The sequence below is a fragment of the Ornithorhynchus anatinus genome, chromosome 8 (genome assembly GCF_004115215.2).
Source record: "Ornithorhynchus anatinus isolate Pmale09 chromosome 8, mOrnAna1.pri.v4, whole genome shotgun sequence".
Classification (NCBI taxonomy): domain Eukaryota; kingdom Metazoa; phylum Chordata; class Mammalia; order Monotremata; family Ornithorhynchidae; genus Ornithorhynchus; species Ornithorhynchus anatinus.
The window spans coordinates 7,570,619-7,591,468 of NC_041735.1; the positions used below are offsets into that span (position 1 = coordinate 7,570,619).

Sequence of the window (20,850 nt, forward strand, 5' to 3'; positions counted from 1 at the left end):
GACTGTGAGCCCCACGGGGGACAACCTGATGACCCTGCATCTCCCCCTGCGCTTAGAACAGTGCTCCGCCCATAGTAGGCGCTTAACAAATACCAACACTATTATTAGAGAAGCGCTTACCAACTACCAACACGATTATTATTAGAAGGACCGGCCCCCCCACCCCCCCCACCATCGCGCATGCGTCGGTGGCCGAGGCCCGCGCCGCCCTCGGAGACTCCATATCCCAGAGTCCCCAGCGCGAACGTGCCGGCGCTTCCGGCGTGGGTGCGGGGCCTGCCGGGAGTTGTAGTTCTGGGCGGGGGCGGCGGAGGGGGTGGGGGCCGCTCCCCGCTGGCGTCACTTCCTGCCTGTCTGCGGGCGCCGGAGCGGCTGCTTCTCCTCAGCGCTCGGGCCGTGGGCGCCGCCCGGCCCCGTTCCCCCCTCACCTTCCCTCCCTGCCCCTTCCCTTCCCCTCGCCCCCGCTCCGCCCCCGGACCCTCCGCACCCTCGCCGCCCACCCGTCTCCAAGCGGGAGCCGCCCGGGAGCCAGGTGAGCCGGGCGGGCGGCCTGAGGGGCGAGGCCGGGGGAGGGAGGGAGGGAGGGGGGGGAGGGGCAAGGACCGGCCGCTCCCCTCCCCCCCTCACACCGATCGATCGATCGCTAATACTCCCCCGCCCCCCCCCCCCCTTTCGGAGAAATGGCGGGGGGGCGGTCCGGCCTCCTCCCTGGGGGAATGGCGGGCCCGCTTCTGCCTTTATCCAACGCTTCGAGCAGCGCTTCGCACACCGCCGGCGAACCGAGGCCGGGGCGATTCCCGGGGCGGCCGGATTGTTCAGATGGCGAACCCGTTGGCAGGCAGGGAGGGGCGTTCTCGGGGGCCCCGTCGTCCGATCCGAGCGCTGAGCGCAGTGCTCCGCACAGAGGGAGGGCCGGAATGAAAAGCTGGGGGCCGGGATGCCCCCTCCCCCCCTTCCCCGAGGGCACCTCTACATTTGTTTTTTCTCCCGCCCCGCAACACACATTTTCACTCTGTAATCACGGAAAGACGATTCCTCCTCCATCTTTCGTCCCCCGGGCCTCATTTTTCATTTATTCGGTCGCCTTTATGGGGCGCTTAATGCGTTTCCCCCCCCCCCCCCAAAGCGCTTAGTACAGCGCCCTGCAAGAGCGAATGAATTTAGGGAACGCTCACTCTGTGCTAAGCGTTCGGAAGGCGCAGCTCGGCACCATCTAGGGACGGTGTCTGCCCAGCGACGGGCTGGAAGGGGGAGTGGGGGGGGAAAGACAGCAAAACTCCGCAGCTCAGCGTTTATAATAATAATGTGGGTAGTGGTGAAGCGCCTACTATGTGCAGAGCACTGTTCTAAGCGCCGGGGGAGATGACAGGGTCATCAGGTGGTCCCTGGGCTTCTCTTTATGTGTTGATTGCCTTCCTGAACCTCCAGGCGCAGCGTTTATGTTTGGATTGTCCTCCTGAACCTCCAGCAGGGCCTGTTGCAGTTGCACGTCCATGCAGTCCGTTGAGGCCCGGCTACTTGTTTGGTTGTCTTGTCCCCCCCCCCCTTTTTTAATAACAATAATAAGGTTGGTATTTGTTAAGCGCTTCCTCTGTGCAGAGCACTGTTCTAAGCGCCGGGGGAGATACAGGGTCATCGGGTTGTCCCGCGTGAGGCGCACAGGCAAACCCCATTTTACAGATGAGGTCACTGAGGCCCAGAGAAGTGAAGTGACTTGCCCACAGCCACCCAGCTGACAAGTGGCGGAGCCGGGATTCGAACCCATGACCTCTAGACTCCCAAGCCCGGGCTCTTTCCACCGAGCCACGCTGCTGCTTTTTATTCATTCATTCGATAGTATTTATTGAGCGCTTACTATGTGCAGAGCACTGGACTAAGCGCTTGGAATGAACAGGTCGGCAACAGATAGAGACAATCCCTGCCGTTTGAGGGGCTTACGGTCTAATCGGGGGAGACAGACAGACAAGAACAATGGCAATAAATAGAGGCCGTGAACCTGTCGTTGGGCGGAAATTGTCCCTCTTTGTTGCCCAATTGGACCCTCCAAGCGCTCAGTACAGTGCTCCGCACACAGTAAGGGCTCCATAAAGACGAATGAATGAACCCTGGTTTATTCGAGGTGCAGCCCATCTCCATCAGTGTCCTCTTGACATCAGTGCCCTCCCTCCCGCCACTATTTTGCATTCTTTTATTCTTGTCTCCCTCCAGATTGCCTTCTCTGCACCCTCTAGTCTCAACCGCAGACATTGTCTTTAAATCTCGCTTTTACTTCCCCACTTTTGTCCCTGTTGCGATACTGTTTGCGTCGGGCGGCGCCGGACGAGGTTCCCTTCTCTGAGGCTGGAGGTGTGTTTCAGTCCAGTTTGGGAGAAGCAGCCTGGCTTAGTGGGAAGAGGACTGGTTTGGGAGTAATTCCCGATCCACCACTTGTCAGCTGGGTGACTTTGGTCAAGTCACTTCACTTCTCTGGGCCTGTTGCCCCGTCTGTGAAATGGGGATTAAGACTGTGAGCCCCAGGTGGGATAATAATAATCATAATAATGGTATTTAAGCATCGTGGCTTAGTGGAAAGAGCCCGGGCTTGGGAGTCCGCGCGATCATGGGTTCTAGTCCCGGCTCCGCCACTTGTCTGTTGTGTGACCTTGGGCAAGTCACTTCTCTGTGCCTCAGTTTCCTCACCTGGAAAATGGGGATTAAATCTGTGAGCCCCATGTGGGACAACTTAATTACCTTGTATCTAACAGTGCTTGGCACCTAGTAAGCGCATAACAAGCACCAGCATTATTATTATGTCTTCTGCCTTTTGGAAGGGTTGCAATTGTATCTCTTTGTTGGCTACTCCTCTCACCACCTTCTGTTTCTAACCAGTTTGGAGTGAGAAAGTAACAGTCTTGAAGCTGCCCGTGGACCTTTTGGGAGTCAAGGCGCTGTGAAAATATAAATTACTCCTTTCTGAAATGAATCGAGGTAGGAGGAGGCATTTGGGGTGGTCGGGTGGAAAGGTAAAGTATGAAGACTGGCAGGTTTATCGGTGCGGAAGGAGTTTCTTTGGAACTAAGGGCAGGGCATGGTTTTCAGACACGTCTGCAGCCGGCCATCGAGAATGAGCCGATTCTTTTAGAGTAGAGACTTCGGGAAGAATTTGGGCCGAAGGACAGTTGGAAATGGTGCTAGACATGGCGCGTAGCACGTGCTACTAAACAGCGGAGCTCCTCCTTTACCAGTGCGCAGGATGGAAGAAATTGTCGCCCTTGACATTTTTAGTTTACAGCTACGTTCCTGGATTGAAAACTAAAATAAAAACCCCCAATTTCATTCATTCAGTCGTATTCATTGAGTGCATACTGTGTGCAGAGCACTGTACTAAGCGCTTGGGAGAGAACCGTACAACAGTAAGCAGACACATGCCCTGCCTACGAGGAGCTTACAGTCTAGGGGACTGTAAATTTACCTGTCTGTGAGGAAATGATTACAGAATTCAAAGTCCCCTTTGAAATGCGCAAGAGAATTCAGCATAATGTGTGTTTTTTCCAAATTGCCCCAAAGTAATTGGCTAGGCTATATCCCCGCCACAAGATTTCCATTGGACCGAATAATACAGTTAATAATACCTTTCACTAGGCACTTTCCCAATGTTAATTAGTTCTCACCTCAGCCTAAGGTGGGAAGAATTGTTGTTTGTTCCCTCTTTATGGATGAGGAAATCAAGCTGAGTTGAAGGGAGACTGAGGCAGGATTAGATCTTGATTCTAATTTTGTTCAGGTGATGGCACAACAATTCCTGTTGCCTTTTGGGGTGCATATAATAAAGAGCAGATAGTATTTTGTTTGTAGTGGAAAATGAAATAGACATTTATCTCTTGTCTGCTAGGCACCTGTTGCTCCCTCTTTTGTATGGGAACTGATTTTTGTGTCAAAGTTTAAACTACCGTTAATAGGTCATAATGAAGTAGTTTTTTTCTAAGTAGGTGTGCAAGCACTGTGATGCAATTTCAGGTTAAAAAAGAAGTAAAGAATGTTGTTGCCACAGAGTAAAGCAACTTTTGTGGAGATCCGTAGAGTCCATGGTTTCTGGCAGTTAATTTAGCAGTTGTGAAATTGGCTTTATTGGGAGGAGAGAAGAGACCACCAGAATAACCGTAGGTGTCAAGTTCCTGTTTTCCTTTGTTTGGCTTACGTCAAGTTCGTAAATTTAAATTGGGATGGCTAATGTTTCTGATAGTGTTATAATTAAATGTGTTTAGGGGAAAAATATCTTTTAGTTTATCTTGGGGAGGAAACAGACACAGTCCTCTTTACTACCTTTATTTTTGTTTTAGTCGAGTGGTATCGGTGGAGATTGTGTACATTAATGGATTAATCAAAAAGGTGAAAATGAGGGGCTTGGATTTAAACCTAATTTAAAACTTTAGGCTGGAACGCAAAGTATATTTTTCTTTGAAAATTGTTCACAGCTGTCTGATAGGGTTGTGTAAGTCTTTCTAAGCATAATCTTGTAACCTGTGACTAGACCTTGGGAAGAAATTTGGCTATTATATAGGCTTCAGCTAAGAAGCATATTTGCCTCTCAGGGTTTTTTCCAAGTTACAAAATAACTAGGAATTGGAGGACTTTATTTAACACTTTACAGTGAATTGATTAAAGTGCCCGTGGCATTCTTGGTGCAATGATTAGCCAACAGTTGTGGGCAGGGATTATCTCTCTATTGCTGAAATGGTACTTTCCAAGGGCTTAGTACAGTGCTCTGCAGACGGTAAGCGCCCAATAAATACGACTGATTGAAAACATGACCTAGACTGTGGCTTTGGCAGTCAGGGTGTCCGTATGCTAAAATGCTAACATTTAGCAGACACAAAGAAGAAAGGTGAATTTTTATTTTGTCTGTTGAATTACTATGCCCCATTCTATCCTTTGATGTAGTAAGTCTCTGATGTACTTTGAACAACAGCAACAGAAAAATCAGAAATCTGATGAAAACCCCTCCCATCCCACCCACAAATAAGAAGTAAAGGCCGGAGGCCATGTTACTGTTCTTACCCTGGGGTCCCACATTAGGTCACCGTTCTGGCATTAGCTATCATATAATAATAAATAATAATAATGATGGCATTTAAGCCCTTGTTCTGTGCCAAGCACTGTTCTAAGCACTGGGGGGGGAGGGAATATAGGGTAATCAGGTTGCCCCACGTGGGGCTCACAGTCTCCATCCCCATTTTACAGATGAGGTAACTGAGGTCCAGAGAAGTAAAGTGACTTGCCCAAAGTCACACAGCTGACAAGCGGCAGAGCCGGGATTAGAACCCATGATCCTCTGACTCCTAACTCCAGGCTTTTGCCACTGAGCTACACTGCTTCCCATGTAGTAGGTCTGGTGAGGTGATCACAACTATTGAATCTGGATATTTGAAACCCTGCCCATTGATTTTTAAATAGCTAGGAGATCTATGAGTGGGTTTTTGGAATTGGTTGCCAAGATTATGGAAAAGGTTGGCATCATACTGAGAATAATATATATATATATATGTACTGGGATAGTGGATAGGAATTCTACTACGGGGCTTTTAGACATTTTCAAGAGGCAGAGGGCCTTTTAAGATGAAACAGCTCTGGTATAAAATCCTCTCGAGCTTCTCTTTAAATAAAACTTTAATCATAGTTCAGGTTATAGTACTGGGGCTAGTCCAAAAAAGATGAAATCACAAACTGTGGGTTCAGCTATTGGAGATGTCGGGCTAGTTACTAAGGTTAATTTTTAACTGAAATCGGCTTTATGTGGTACTTGATTTAATAAGTTGAGCCTAGTCACAGTGGACAATGTAGATGATTTTTATTTTCCCCAGTTTTTTCTATTGAGTTGATTTGCAAATTACTTAATAGCCCTTGGTGTTTGCACTTAACCTCCCCTAAAATAAAATTTAATCTTCTGCCCTGAGGTGTTATGAGGCTAGATTAATGTTTGTATGGCCTCACAGCCGTGAAATACTGTAGAAGTTCAGAGTGGGTTATAAATTTATCCTCACATGCAAATCACACACTGCTCAAGCCATTTTTCAAGGAAGTCCTATGAAAGAAAAAAATGTATATACAGTATATCATTAAGTAATTCAGCAGGATGGATCAGTAGATGCCAGCCTGGTAAATTAATACTCTGAGCCAAAAATTTTGTTGTTATAAAGTAAGTTTTAATTTTGTAAACAGTGGAACTCCCAAAACTGAGATAATGTGAAATTCTTTTTCCCAAAACCTCATATTAATGAATAGCATGAAAGTGAAAAAAGAAAATCCCCCAAAGACCACATTTTTACAGTGCTCTTGTATCGGTCCTGAAAGTCTCATGTTCGGGTTGCTACTCTTAAGAGTTGTTTTTTTTAAAAAAAAATTGATATGGAAAACTCATTATGATGAGTATTTACAACCAGTTAAACTATTAGTTACCTAGAGATTTTTATGTATATATCTATCTTTGTGTGGTCTTCAATCTAAGTAATTGAGACACTTAATTTTATAGAAAAATATGGTGTCTGTAGATTTTAAATAATAACACTTGTAAAGTAATGGTTTGTCTTACTAAAGCCATATTTATCCTAGAAGCTAGTTTTATCCACTGTCAGACTGCAAAAGCTAGGAAACCCTGTTGAAATGGAGAAGTTGTGGCGTATGCTTCTTTTTGGCAATCTGGAGACATGAACACTCAAAAATCCACTGTCTTTAGTTGTCTCTTTTAGCAAATCCCTTAGACTTTCAAATTGTCATATTTTCTTTTTAGTTAACTTTCAAAACTGTATGTCCATACATCATGAGGCTTATGCATTGCAGTGCAGATTTTTATGTAAGGATCAAATTTTGAAGCTCAATATATTTTGGTTCTGACATTAAACACCGAAGGCCTCTTGAAGTCCTTTTTTTCTTTTTCGAAAGCCGAAACAAGACTTTCCATGCTTTAATTACGATTCTGTGGTATTATACCAATTTAATTCTTTGGGTTTTTTTTTACACTAACATTTAAAAAATTAAGGCAAGGGTACATCGGTTACCTTCCTAGACTGTTCAGCTCCAACTTAAACAGCATGCCGATTTGATAGAGGTATTTCTGTGATCAGTTGCAAATCTAACAAACTGAGTAGTAGCCTACAGGAAACCTAAACGTTCACCCATTTTTGATGGTCTTGGGTTATGTTATGCTGTTTCAGTCATTTTGTTTTGCTTTTAGGATGGCTTTGAAGTACTCGTTGCGATGAGAACCAATTATCCTTTGAATCAGCTCTCTGGAATGTATTTTAAGGGCGGGCTTTTTAAACTCAATATTACAGGGTGCCTTCTAAGACGAGATGGCTTAAATATAGTTCGTTAGGTCTGCTCCTGTGCTGCGGAGTGAACCTCCTCTCTAGAAATGAAACCCTTTCAGCTTTTCAATCCATAAGGCTGATTGCTCTCTGTTCTTCCTTGCTATTCATGAACTTCATTTAGTTCCAGTTTTTCCCCCTTCTATCTTTGTAATGCTTTCACTGCCACCCTCTTTTGGTTTAATGGAATGGAATTTTAAATCCAATATTCTGTGCGCTCAGTTGCCAAGTCAGCCATTTCTTTCTAACTTTCTTTGATGGAAGATTGAGAAGCGCTTCCTTAGTTGTTCCCTATGTATGACAGTTATACCTTTACTGATATTTAAAAGAAGAAAATGAAATTCGACATGAAATGTCTTTGTAGGGTTTTAGTGGTGTAGTAAATGAGGTTTTAATCTGTGTTTAGCCTTCAGAAGCAAACTGGATTGGTTTGCATGTTGTAGAATGACATGATAGAAGGGTATTAGAAATGTTTCTGTAATGATTTTGAATTGAGATGATAATACTGTTTAAGTTGTTTCTGCTTTGCCCTCCCCAACCCCCCACCAAGAGAGGATCTCCTCTAGCTCACCTTCCTTGATTAATTTCCAGTATGCCAGAGTCACGTAGAGAAACAGTGCGTCCTAGTGGAAAGCGCGCAGGCCTGGGAGTCAGAGAATTTGAGTTCTAATTCTGGTTCCACCACATGTCTGCTGTGTGTGACCTTGGACAAGAGACTTAACTTTTCTTTGCCTCAGTATCCTCATCTGTAAAATGGGAATTTAGTACTCGTTCTCCCTCCTACTTAGACTGCGAGCCCTACGTGGGACAGGGACTGGGTCCGAACTGATTGCTTCGCATCTACTCCAGCGCTTAGTGCAGTGGCTGGAACAGTTAAGCGCAACAAACGCGATTTGTTATTATTATAATTACTGTTATTAACCCATCCATCTCTAGCACTTACGCACATCTATGTATCCTCAATACTTAGGTATAGGAATTCATTCAATTGTATATTCAATTAAAGTCTCATTACTCTGTAAATTCTTTTACTTATTTCTCCCCCATTAGAGCATAAAATCCTTGAGGACAGGGAATGCATCATTTGCACTTTGCAAGTATTTAGTGCAGTGCATTACAAGCAGCGGGCCCTCAATAAATGGCATTCTATTACTATTACTTCTATCTCTCATCTCTTTGACTTTTATGTGGCTAGATTTTGCTACAGATTAAAATCACCTGTCATTTATGAATTTCCTCCCCCCAAACCCCCACCAGTCCTTTCCCGATGCAGGAAGTGCCCGGGTGAACCATCCCTATTGTGCTTCTGCTTCGAGCTACTGAGCTAGCCCCTTTCCCCCTAAGAAAGATGATGACATTTATAGTGCCCAGGCCGAACGCGAATGCGTCGATGCGACTTGTTCAGATTCTATCAGGGAAAGCAGTGGACCATCTCTGAGAGAATCTACTTCGCCATTTGCTTCGGTGTCTTTGTGATTGGCTGGATGTTGCTAGGAAAATAAGCTGTCTCTTTTTGATAGTAAATTTGAAAAAAATACGAGTGCAAATATGTTACAAACAAGGAGCTTGAGCTCATTTCTGAAATCATTCAGGCAAAATGGACTGGGATGTCACATTACTGTTGAGGCAAAGCAGAAATGAGAATGTTGAGAGGAATTATATTAAAAATTGTAAATAATAGAGACAACATCTCCAGGTTAGAAATCACATTTGTTGCTAACTTGCTATATGAAAAGAAAAAAAGAGATTTACCTAGATGGAAAATTGGACAATGAAATCTTTATCATGTCCCTTGGGTTGTAGGCTGAAAACGTCTTCTCTTCAGAGCTCTTTCTGTTACATTCATTTCTGGTAATCCAATTCCAGTTTTTTTGATTTTTTTTTCATGTTCTGATTGTTATAGAAACTTTGAACTAGTGCCTTTCAGTTCATTAAGTTCAGTAATTGTATTTCCAAGCTCCTACCTCTGTAGCCTCCTGCAAAGACCAGTAATCATATTACAGTTTTGTATTTGTTGTGCAGTTCTGCTTTGAATTTGATAGAGAATAATAGTTTAATGATTAATTTTACAGAATTTTGCATGTCAATGAATTTCATAATATTGGGCAGTTCAGTGCAGGTCCCAATTTATAACATGCAAATCATGGGGAAACATACCCCACAATATAGCCATTCATGACAACTTGCACATTTTTGAGGAATTATGGCCATTTTACGGGCCATGCCCGTCGTGGGATAGAAGCATCTTGTGGCAGCACTCCAGAGGTGTAAGCGGCCCCGTTTAGATGCACTATGCTCCCTAAATAGAACTGATCAAGGTGATCCTAAAAATTGCTAAATTGGGCTCACCTGTTCACCATGACTGATGAACCAAAAAGAGAGAGTAAAAAAATAATCTTCGCCTCATGGGTTGTCAGGACATTACGTAATGATAGAAACAGTTATTGTCCTATATGAATGGCTATACGAGCATATGTAGGTCATTGTCCTATATGAGGGCATGAGCTAGCCAGGTAAGAAATTAACATTACAGCCCTAAGTGAGAGTAGGCTGTTGGCAGTTGTCTCTGAAATAGATGCTGTATAAACTTTTCAGAGAGACCTTTCCTTTCCAGAACGACGACTATGAGGAATTGGGTTTGCAATCAGGCAATAACTAATAAACTTGGGGGCAGATTTGGAAGGCATGTTGAGTGACCATCTGATGCCCCAGAAGCAAAAGCACTTTGTCACCGTCATAAACGTATACGCCCCTATTCATTCAATCGTATTTATTGAGCGCTTACCGTGTGCAAAGCACTGTACAGTGCACTTGGGAGAATGCAGTATAACAAAACTGACACGTTCCCTGTCCTCAAGTTTACAGTCTAGAGACAAGAATGAAGAAAAATCAGTCAGTAGTATTTTGTAGAGCCCGCAATGTGTGCAGAGCACTTTGCTAAGCTCGTAAAAAAAAAAAAATAACATTTCTACAAAGATTCAGACTTTCCCAAGCATTTAGTACTTTGTGTGCACAGTACAGTTGGGACTGGGAATTTCCAGTCACTCGTAGGTAAAGTTTTCCACCAGTGGCAGCATTTTTGAGCATGAAGGACTACCCTATATGCAGACGTATCCCAAGTTACAACCAATACTCTTTGATGCCTTTCCCCAGGTTACAACCTCCCTAGGTAAATGCCCGAAAACACAACAAGGGACAGTCTTTGTGAGTGCACAGTGTGACTGGCCCCCTCATTCATTCATTTATTCAATCAAATTCATTGTGTGCTTACTGTGTGCAGAGCACTGTACTAAGCACTTGGGAGAGGACAATATAACAAAAAACAGACACAATTCTTGCCCACAACTGGCTTACAGTCTGGCCTTTCTAGTCCACAGATGCACCCAAGGTGAATTTCACAGCCAGCGGTGTCTCTTTCCACATATGAAGGACAACCCTATCTTCCATACTGTCTCAGTAGAGCTAATTATATCTATGTATGGTGGTCCCACCTCTCCCATGCTCGTTGCCTCATTCATTCATTCATATTTATTGAGTGCTTACTGTATGCAAAGCACTTACAACAGACACATTCACTGCCCTCATGACACCGATGCACGGTGACCCTCTCTGGCAGGTGTGATGGAAGTTACTGATGGCTGTTATAGGTCATCTGGGAAAACATGTAATTCTTTCAAATGGTATTTCCAGATATCTACAACTCCCCCATCATAGAGCTGAGAATAAAATATAGGAAGCCTCTAAAGGACTGAGAACTAGCATTTCTTTTTCAGTTTTTAGAGGGCTAGTTACAAAGTTTCCAAACAGTTAATTCTTTTACAGAGACAGTATATTTTGACTGAGCCCCGATTTCCTTCCCAAAAGTTTGAGAGTATAGTCTTGCCCTTAGAAAAGTTATAAGAACCCCCTCCTAGCCCCCCCACCTCTCTCCAGACATTAATTTTGCATTTTTCTTGCTAGGATTCTCTACACATAACATCTTAGAAGTGAAAGCAAAACTGCGTTTTCCGTGGATCACCACCTTTTCAAGGTACTGGAAATTTATTTATTCTAAAGCACTCGTTTTCTAAAACCGAACGACTTCTAATTCTGACAGTGGCAGTACATAGTTTATTAGAAGAATTGCACTAATTGATTAGCCTGTAAGTTTCCGAGTTAGTATTTAGTCTTTTGAATTGAATTCAAAAGCAATTATATGGAAAACTGGTGACTAAAATGTCCAAACAGTAGTGCCTACTTTTGGCATAAAAACATTGTCTTGACCACTGGAATTGTAATTAAGTATGATTTGCTTAACGAGCATCTTGGTCAAGTCGGTCTCAGAAATACGCTTCCCCGGACTACTTCGATTTCACAAAATGCTGGCTCTAAGCTGGTTTTTAAAACCGGTAGGACAGACTTAATGTTATATTTTTCCCGAGGTAAGATTATGAATCAAACCTCATTATTCATCACTGCAAGGCAAAAGGAAATAGTGTGGCAGGAATCTACATAATAACTTAAGAAGCGCTTTGGTAATCTCTCTCTTTTCTAAAGATCGTGCACTGATTAACAACAGTGCATCCAGTGCCTGCTTTCCAAGTCTTTGAAGTCAGGTCAGGTGTAATGTGCAATATCCCTTTGGGTTCCATAGGGGATTTGTTTCTGTTCCTTTTGGGAATCGGAGGAAGCTCAGACCGAGTCTCACAGCAAAGGGATTAAAGAAAATGGTAATTGTCCCTTGGAGTTGTCAGTTTATTTTCTTTGTAAAATCAAGTACACCAGTTCCCTGAAATCGAGTCCGTGGCTTTATTCTTCTCTGGTCTCCTACCTCCTATCTCTCACTCATGCTGTTCCCCTGGCTGGAAAATCCAGCTCCCCACCACCCCCTCCCCCGAATTTCCCACCCCCAAATCTGCCAGATTACAGATCTCCTTGTCTTCAAAGCCCTCCCCCCAAATCCCACCTCCTCCTGGAAGCCTATCTAAATTCACACCTTTGTGGAGTCAACCCTGTAGCCACCTTAAGCACCTATTTTTCTCCTGCCCTTCTCTCTTATATACATAGATATATTTATTTGTATAAATCTGTATTCAGTCACTAAACGTTTTTATCCTGATCCTGATTTGTTCTGCTACTAGTTATATCCCTTTTCTTCCTCTTGCTCCTACTATTTATAAATACATTTTTGCCTGGCTTCCCCTAAGATGATAAACTCCTTGAGGACAGGGAAAGGGTCATAATTTTGTTGTATTCTCCCAGGTGCTTAGTGTCGTAGATTGATACTCAGAAAGTGCTCAGTAAATATCAGTGATTTGGTCCACAGTGCCACATCCTCTCTCTAGCCCTGCAGTACTTTAGGCAGTAGTGATATTGCTCCCATTTTGCACTTGGGAAAAAACTGAGTGCTCAGAGAAGGAAACTGCTAAGGCCCGAATGGCAGAGTTGCGGGGAGAATCAAGTGATCCTTATTTTCAGGAATGCTGGCTGCACCTGGCAGTGCTCTCCTGATTTTATTTCTTTAGTTGCTACTTAGCTGCATTCTGATTTCTTGGAAACTGGACTCCAGAATTTATCTCTACTAAAGATGGAGACCGATGACCATTTCTGGTTAGGCGGTGCATGTAACCAACGGGTATATACTTTGGGCCGCAACTTTATATGGTGCTTTTTAAGACTGTAGGTCTTCTTTTCTTTTTCGAAAGAGGGGAAGAGGGAAATGGAAAAGAAACCTTGGAAGAGAAAATGGGAGTAGATGTTTAGTAGAAGAAGTTTTTGGTAGATTTGCTTCAAAGGATGGCCCATTTAAAAATGAATCCCATGTAAAACTGGCCACTAAATGGATATACTTGTAAGAGCTCAGTGAGAAATGAGAATAATCCTGTTAAGATCATGTGACATTGAGTTACGTGTCAAAAGGAGCTGCATCTAGCTAAGCAGGTATCTGTCTTTCACTTCTATAATGCTCTGTCAAGGACTTAGTACAGTGCTCTGCCCGTAGTAGGCAGTCCGTCAATACAATTGATTTGATGTTTGATATGAAGTTTTTGAGCTTATGGATTCCTTCCAGTCATTGTTTGTATTCCAACGGGATTGTCACCTAGGTAACCATTCCCTCTTCATTTCCTTTATTTCTGAGTCACCGAATGGTTGGTGGTGTGGCATGCCTTTTAAAATTGACCTTTTTTCGAAGTAATTGGTTGGAGAGTGTTTCAGCAGTGAGTGTTCTTCACCTGGCCTTGTGTGTCATTTTCTGGGTGACCGCAGCTGGTCTCCTGGCCAAAGTAACCCCCGGGATCCCTTTTGTTGAGCGCCCAGAGTTATCCCTTGGGCATCCTCAGCTTCTTTTTCAGCAGTGGTGTGCTACCTTCGGGGCTCACCCTAGGGCACCCCTGAGGGACAAGCACCCCTGAGCTTGTCCCTCTTAGTTAGGTACCACCATTCCATGACTTGCAAATTGGCACCTCCACTGGACCTAGGAAGCATCCAGGGGCCCGACACTCCCAGAAGACTCAGGAAGCTTCCAGCTAGCCAGGGTCCAGCTAGCCAGTCCTGTTCCCTAGGGGCTGGTTGCCGAGGTTCAGAGAAAAGCGAACCACCTTCCCCAGTCAGTCGCCACTGTAGCGCTTTCGCCACAGGTCCTCAAGTCCACACACGCCGACCACACAGCATTATAGGTGGTGAACAAGTGCCTGGATTTTACTTATTTAGAGATGTTAACAACCTCCACACTAGTAGTAGTTCAACATATCTTTTATCTGGACTCAAATCGCCTCTCCCTGAAGCTGGAACGTTTTCCAAGAGAAAACCTGTTCCCCAAATTCCCTGGCAACTTTCCCGCAGTCAGCTCTACGGCGGTCCATCCCAACCGCCAACTCTCCTCGTCCGTCCCCGTCGCTGATGGGTCGGGGAACTCCGGCTTCTCCAGCCCCTCCCCTCTGGTCCCTCTGGATCCCGACCCTTCTGACGCTTGATCCAAGGTCTTCTCTAAAATGGCCAGGGGCTCCCTCCCCACTTAGCTAACCCTCTCCTTTCCCCAAATCCTCCTCTGCAATTGACTCTGTCCCAGCTGACCATCAACAGGTAAGTGATGTCTTCCGGAGGAGAGCTTTCCCCTTGCAAGGGAGTTCTGAGGAATAAAGGATTACCTGCTCTAGAAACTTCAGGGCGTTCGTCACCATCTCTGGGTGTGGATCTGGCCTAGCTGGACAGTCACACCGTGGTACGTAAACCCGCGGCTGAAGCCTTTTTATTTCTACCTCAACGGCGCTCCGGGGGATGGCCGTGTAAGGAAATGGAGACCGAATGATCTTCTGCCAGTGTTTTCCCCCTGCAAATATCAGGCTTGCATGTTGGGCTCAGAGTTGTTATTGTACATCTGGTTAATGATATCCAGTCTGTGAAACGCTCACCTACCCGGCACACTCGGAGGGTGCGGGGGAGGAGAGAGAATCGAGAGCTATTTGGGGATGGTCAGAGGGTAAGTTACCATATTCAAACCCGTCCCTTCTAGGAACTTGGAAAGGAGATGCAACGGGAGCCCCACCGAGAGAAAGGGCAACGTGTGCACTGCCGGGGTGTGAGGGAGGGGCAGGGAGAGAGCTGCAGTCGAGGGGCGTGGACCCCTCTGTGGTCAGCACCTTCCCCCCGCCGGCCCAATAGGGGCCAGAAGGGCAGGACCTGCTGGGAGAGGGGAGAAAAAAGTCCTGTTGGGAAGGAGATGTGAGGGAGCATATGACCACACTGCTTTCCTCCTCTTAATGCTAAAAGTGCCCCAGGAGAGTACATCGTGAAAGCCCTTCTGAGCTGTAAGCAGTAAAATGTCTAAGCCCAGCCTTGCGTTAGAGTGCCTTGATGGATGGAAGGGCATGTGGGAGAAGAGGGGAGATGGCAGATGGGAGGATCACGGAAGGAAGGAAGGAATTTATATTGGCTTGGTTCTTTGGACAGTTGCGTGCTTTCTTAAAATTCATTTTTGCGGGAGGTAGATTCTCTGGTGTGGAATTGGCCTGCACGTTCAGGAAAGTATGAGTTCCGCCGGGATGTAAGCTTAAGGATGTCTTTTGAGGTCTCCAAATGAGGATTTTGCACACGGATGCGCCTAGCTATTATGAACAAGTACAATGCTGTTTGCCATTTGCAGTTTTCGTTCTGGGTTAGCGCAGGGTCCGCGTCAGTTCCGAGGGAAAGTAAAACAGTGAAGAGAATGAATGATAGGGTGCCAAACAGCTGCTCTGTGGTGAGCTGGAAAAAGGTGGCCGAAATGGAAGAGAGCAACAGAAACGGGGTAGGGATGCAATAAAGCGTCCAACTGCGTCCAATGTGATTTTGCATGTTTTCACCCTAGAGCATAGTCCAGTACAGCCCGGCACACAGTAAATGCTTAACAGATACCATTAAAAAAATAAAGCGAGACCTCAATATGGCATTCCAGCTGCAAATGGGGAGATAGCTTATATCAGAGACTCCCATGTGGCCCATGCAATCAAGGAAGGATGGACATTTTGAAGTGAAGTTCCAAGAAGGTTGTGAGATGAAGCAAAAGCAAAAATGGGGCCAAGCATTGCGAACAAGCGCAGCAACCTAACCAAAGTCAGTCTCTGTGAGTGCCCGGCGGGCTTGTGACAGTGGGTTCTCATACTGGCTCTGCCACTTGTCTGCTGTGACCTTGGTCAAGTCATTTCACTTCTCTGGGCCTCAGTTACCTCATCTGTACAGTGGAGATTGAGACTGTGAGCCCCACATGGGACAGGGGCTGTGTGTGTCCAACCCGATTAGCTTGTGTCCCCCCAGCGCTTAGTACAGTGCCTGTCACGTAGTTAGTGCTTAACAAATTCCATAATTATTATTATTATCCTGCATGGATTTTTTTTTAAAACCACAAATGCACCAATAGGTGAAACTTCACCATCCATGGCATCATCTTTGAGTGTAAAAAAAATTCCCTCCCCTCTCTCTCTCTTTCATTTTTTTCTGTCTCTCTTCCCCTCCCTTCTTGCTCTAGTATTCAGAATATTTTTGGCTCCTTACATGTGAATCTGCAAATGTCCTCAATTTTTCTCTGAATGATGTTTTTAAGGAAAACCTCGACAAACCACCTTAAGAGCTAGAAAGTTGATTGGCCTGCTTTTCTTTGAATCAGGGAAGATGTCACATGATCCGTAAAGGTCTTGACTTATTGAATCAGTCAGTTGCATTTGAGCGCTTACTGTGTACAGAACACTGTACTAAGCACTTGGGGAGAATACAATATAATAGTTGGTAGAAACATCCCCTGTCTTCAACGAGATCACAATTTAAAGGGATATAATGGTATATCATTAGAAGAATATACATAGTTGTGAATATTTTTATGACGTCGTTAAAAAAATCAAGTAACATCTATGAGCAGCCCCAAAGTACTAGGTAGTGTTTAAAATGGAGGCAGATGTGAGAACAGCATGTAATGGCTTTTTTCCCCCTTGATAATTGATTTCCAAAAATGAATTAATTTCTCTACTCCCAAAATTGCAAACCAGCTCTGACAGTTATGGGTCAGTTGAAAAACTATTCGTCACGGGCTACAGTAGCTAACGGTGTTTCCCCAAACAGTCAAAACACTGCCTCACTCTTTTTATATTAACGTGCTCCAGAATACAGTTTTTCATATTTGCTTTAAATAAAAATTTTTGAGCAGCTGTGGGGCTCTCCAACGATTTAGTCCACTGTGCATACCCAGTTTGCAACATTCATGGAACCTGACTTCCCCAAAACCCAAACAATCCAGAACCTTAAATGAAAACCATGACCCATTTAATTGGAAGTAGCCAAAACCCAAGAGATGTCTGATTTCAATAAGAAAACGTAGGAGGCCGGAATAATGTTATGACCTAGAGAAACCTTGGAGTCAAGGGATCTTATCATGGAAATTCAACCCCTCCTACCCTCTTTAGTGGTTCTTTCATCTGCCATAAAAGATATGCATTGTGGAGTGATATCATTTGCCTTTCCTCTGCCAGTGACCAGAGCAGTCCAAAGAGAAAGAAGGGGCAGGAGCTTGCTCTGCCCCAGCCACGATAAGAGCAGGGAAATTTCTTTTATTACTTTTAATTAGATTGAGTTAGTAATGAGGCACACTATTCATAGTTCGTTGAAGGTTTTGACAGCGGCAGTGAAAGCTGTAAAATAGTCGGGTCATAAAATTCTCAATTCACTCTTCTCCATAAGTTTGCTGCAGAAAACTTTGCCGGGGCCCTTAGTTTTACCCTGGGTATGCTTTCTGTTAAGTCATAGTGTAAATCCAACGAGCTTTACACAGCCTACTCTCAAGTGCACATCACATTTTTAAGTGTATTTGTCTATGGTCCTACACTCAGCAATGAAAGTTTGCAAATGTAGAGTCCCATGTGGTTTGTTAAAGCGCGATTTACGACCATAAGAGGGAGGTTAGGTTCTGAACAAAAGCGAGGAGTCTGTTTGCAGGAGGCCAAGAGTAGCCTAGATTTCAGAAATCAAGGGAAAGAAGCCATGCCTTCATTCCTCTCGTGCCTTCCTTGTCTCTCCGGAAGAACAGTAAGGAGGACGATTGAGCAAATCCTCGAGAAGCAGCGTGGCTCAGTGGAAAGAGCACGGGCTTTGGAGTCAGAGGTCATGAGTTTGAATCCCGGCTCTGCCACCTGTCAGCTGTGTGACTGTGGGCAAGTCACTTCACTTCTCTGGGACTCAGGTCCCTCATCTGTAAAATGGGGATGAAGACTGTGAGCCCCACGTGGGATGACCTGATTCCCCTGTGTCTACCCCAGCGCTTAGAACAGTGCACGGCACATAGTAAGCGCTTAACAAATACCAACATTATTATTATTATTATTACCTGCCACAAAGAGGCACGTGCCTTCTTTTTGACTCGGTGTGTGTTCTGAGCAAAGGCCGGATCTAAGAAAGGGACCTACAGTGGCAATCCGTTATTCTCCACAGCAAACCAAAACTCTTGTCCATTGGCTTTACAGCACTCCACTTCCCTCCCTCTTAACGTAGCCATTCCTTTGACCTGTGCCATCACCATCCTTCTCCATGCTTCTTCTCTTATTTTCACCCGGCCTCCTCAACTCTCCCACCCACCTCTACCTCCTCACTCCTGCCTATCATCCTCCCCGAAACTCCCTCGCACTTCAGATTTGCCAGAAGCCACCCCTCTCCATCTTCCAACTTCTTCTGAAATTCCACCTCCAGGAAACTTTCGCCAGAGAATTTTTCTTGTCCCCAAGTCACATCCTCCCAGATAGCTCAGTCCCTGTGTAATAGCAGCCCCCTTGTTTCACTTTAGTGCTTATCTATTCGTTCATTTTCTGCCATTTGAATACTAATTTATGTCTTTCTGCCCGGTTAGATCATAAGGTGGTGTGGGCAAAGATCTTGTCTCCTACCTCTTTTGTACTTCAAGGGCTTAGTTCCCTGCTCTGCACAACAGTAGGTGCTCATTAAACACTATTGATAGTAAGCGTGTTGTTAATTTTCAAATGTACCCCTTAAATTAAATGAGGTGCCTGGGAGTCAGAGGACCTGAGTTCCAATCCCAGCTCTGCTACTTCTCTGCTCTGTGACCTTGGGCCTGTCACTTACTTTTCCTGTGCCTCAGTTACCTCAATTGTAAAATGGGAATTGGATACCTGTTCTTCCTCCAGTTTAGACTGTGAGCCCCATGTGGGACCTAATTATCTACTCCAGCGCTTAGTACAGTGCTTAACAGTGTATACAGTAAGTGCCCAACAAATACTATTATTATTATTATTATATGTTAAAAGAGAAGGTGGAGAAGCAGAGTTGCCTAGTGAATAGAGCACAGGCCTGGGAGTCAGAAGGACCTGGGTTCTAATCCCAGCTCTGCCACTCGTCTGCTGTGTGACCCTGGGTAAGTCACTTAGCTCCTCTGTGCCCTAGTTACTTTGCAAAATGGGGATTAATACTGTGAGCCCCATGATTAACATTTATCTCCCCCAGTAGTTAGTGTAGTGCCTGCACATAGTGAGTACTTGACAAATACCATTTAAAAAACAAACAAGTAAACAAAAAAAAATGCAAATTGATATGTAGGTTTTAGCTTTGGAGGGGTTTTTATTTTAAGCTAGTGGAGAATCTTCATATTCCTGATACTGGTTTGCTGCTTAGAAACTTGGTCTATAAGATTTTGGGTCATCCTTGTAGATGGGTCATCTCGGTATTCAGTTACTTGTTTTCTCCTTACTCTATGAGTAATGCAGGTCTGGCATCCAAATGGAAATCTACAGAGATTTGTTAACCCACCTGCAGGACTCTGGTGAGAGACCCAGAATCCATGGAAGGCTGTGTTTCAATTCAAAATAAAGGAATGAATTTTAGCCTAACAGTTCAAAATTTATGCCGGACAGTATTTATGAAATTCCACTATATCCCTGGAGTCTACTTGTCAGCATATTTGAATATATTTAAATGTCAATGGTAGAAGGCATTATTTGTCCTTGATTCTAAATATGTGGATCTGTTCCTCCTGGACTCACAAACTCTTGATGGGTCTGAGGATTTTCTTGGCCACCTGCATTGACGGAAAGGAGGCCCCTGTTCTTAGTGTCTCCTGATTGTGGATAAAAACAAATTTCTGCGCCTTGGCCGAAACCTCCGAGTTAAAGTAGTATAATCATTTCTTATAAGCGTTAGCTCGTATGTGGGAAGCAAGCATAAATTCTTGTTGGTGTGGGGAATAGTCATACACTCATTTCACATTTTCAGGAGCGCAAGCCATTTTCAATTGGGAATTTTCATTGAAATCTAGGACTGGATAAACTTTTTAAATTTCAGCCATTGTTTATTGAGAAAACAACCTATGGGAAAGTTTAAACTTTCACGTTGGACCCACCGATGATATTAAAGGGCCTCATCGAATGAGGGACAGTGCAGTGCAGTGGGAGAGGTGGCCAGAGAGTCAGCCAGTAGCGATCAGGGCTTGCTGCGGGCAAGGAATGTGTGATGTTATATATTACGTTGTTATAGTGTACTCTCCCAAGAGCTTAGTACAGTGCTGTGCACACAGTAAGCGCCCCGTAGATATGACTGGCTGATTGGCTGACTGAGAAGCGGGGGAGAACCCAGTTCTGCCTGTTTCTCATCAGCCTTCCTGCTGAGTCCTCCCCCGATGGAGTTGAGAAGAGGGAAGGTTCACCACCAGCTCTCCAGCCGCTTCTCCGAGCTTCCCTGCCCACCTCTCCTTCCAGCCCATCTGCTGCTCCTGGGTAATAATAACGATGGTATTTGTTAAGCCCCTAACTATGTGGCGCGCACTGTACTAAGCACTGGAGTGTGAGCAACAGGTTGAAATATTTTGTCAGTACTCCTCAGATTGAATTACCATCACTACCTTTCCTGCATTAGAAGAGGGACACGTCATTTCACTTTAGGTTTCAAGGCTATCGATTAGTGATTGGTTGGGGGTTAATAGTAATAATAATTTTTTAAGCACTTATTATATGCCAAGTACTATACTAAGTCCTGGGGTAGATACAAAGGGGCCTAGTGGAGA

The 20,850-nt window shown here is 44.6% G+C and overlaps 1 protein-coding gene across 6 annotated transcripts in view; it reads left to right on the top strand.

Moving 5' to 3' along the window:
* The first annotated feature begins 354 nt into the window (after nucleotides 1–354).
* The window catches only part of STAU1 (staufen double-stranded RNA binding protein 1), a 51,737-nt gene continuing 31,241 nt past the window's right edge, over nucleotides 355–20,850 (top strand). For 4 of the 6 annotated variants that reach the window (XM_029070408.1, XM_029070410.1, XM_029070411.1 and 1 more), the window contains exons 1-2: nucleotides 444–532; nucleotides 11,304–11,373. The gene's annotated coding sequence lies outside the window, so the exon portion shown is untranslated. Of the gene's footprint in view, nucleotides 533–11,303; nucleotides 11,374–20,850 lie in introns of all 6 variants that reach the window. The other 2 variants (XM_029070413.2, XM_029070409.2) reach the window with 2 other exon arrangements.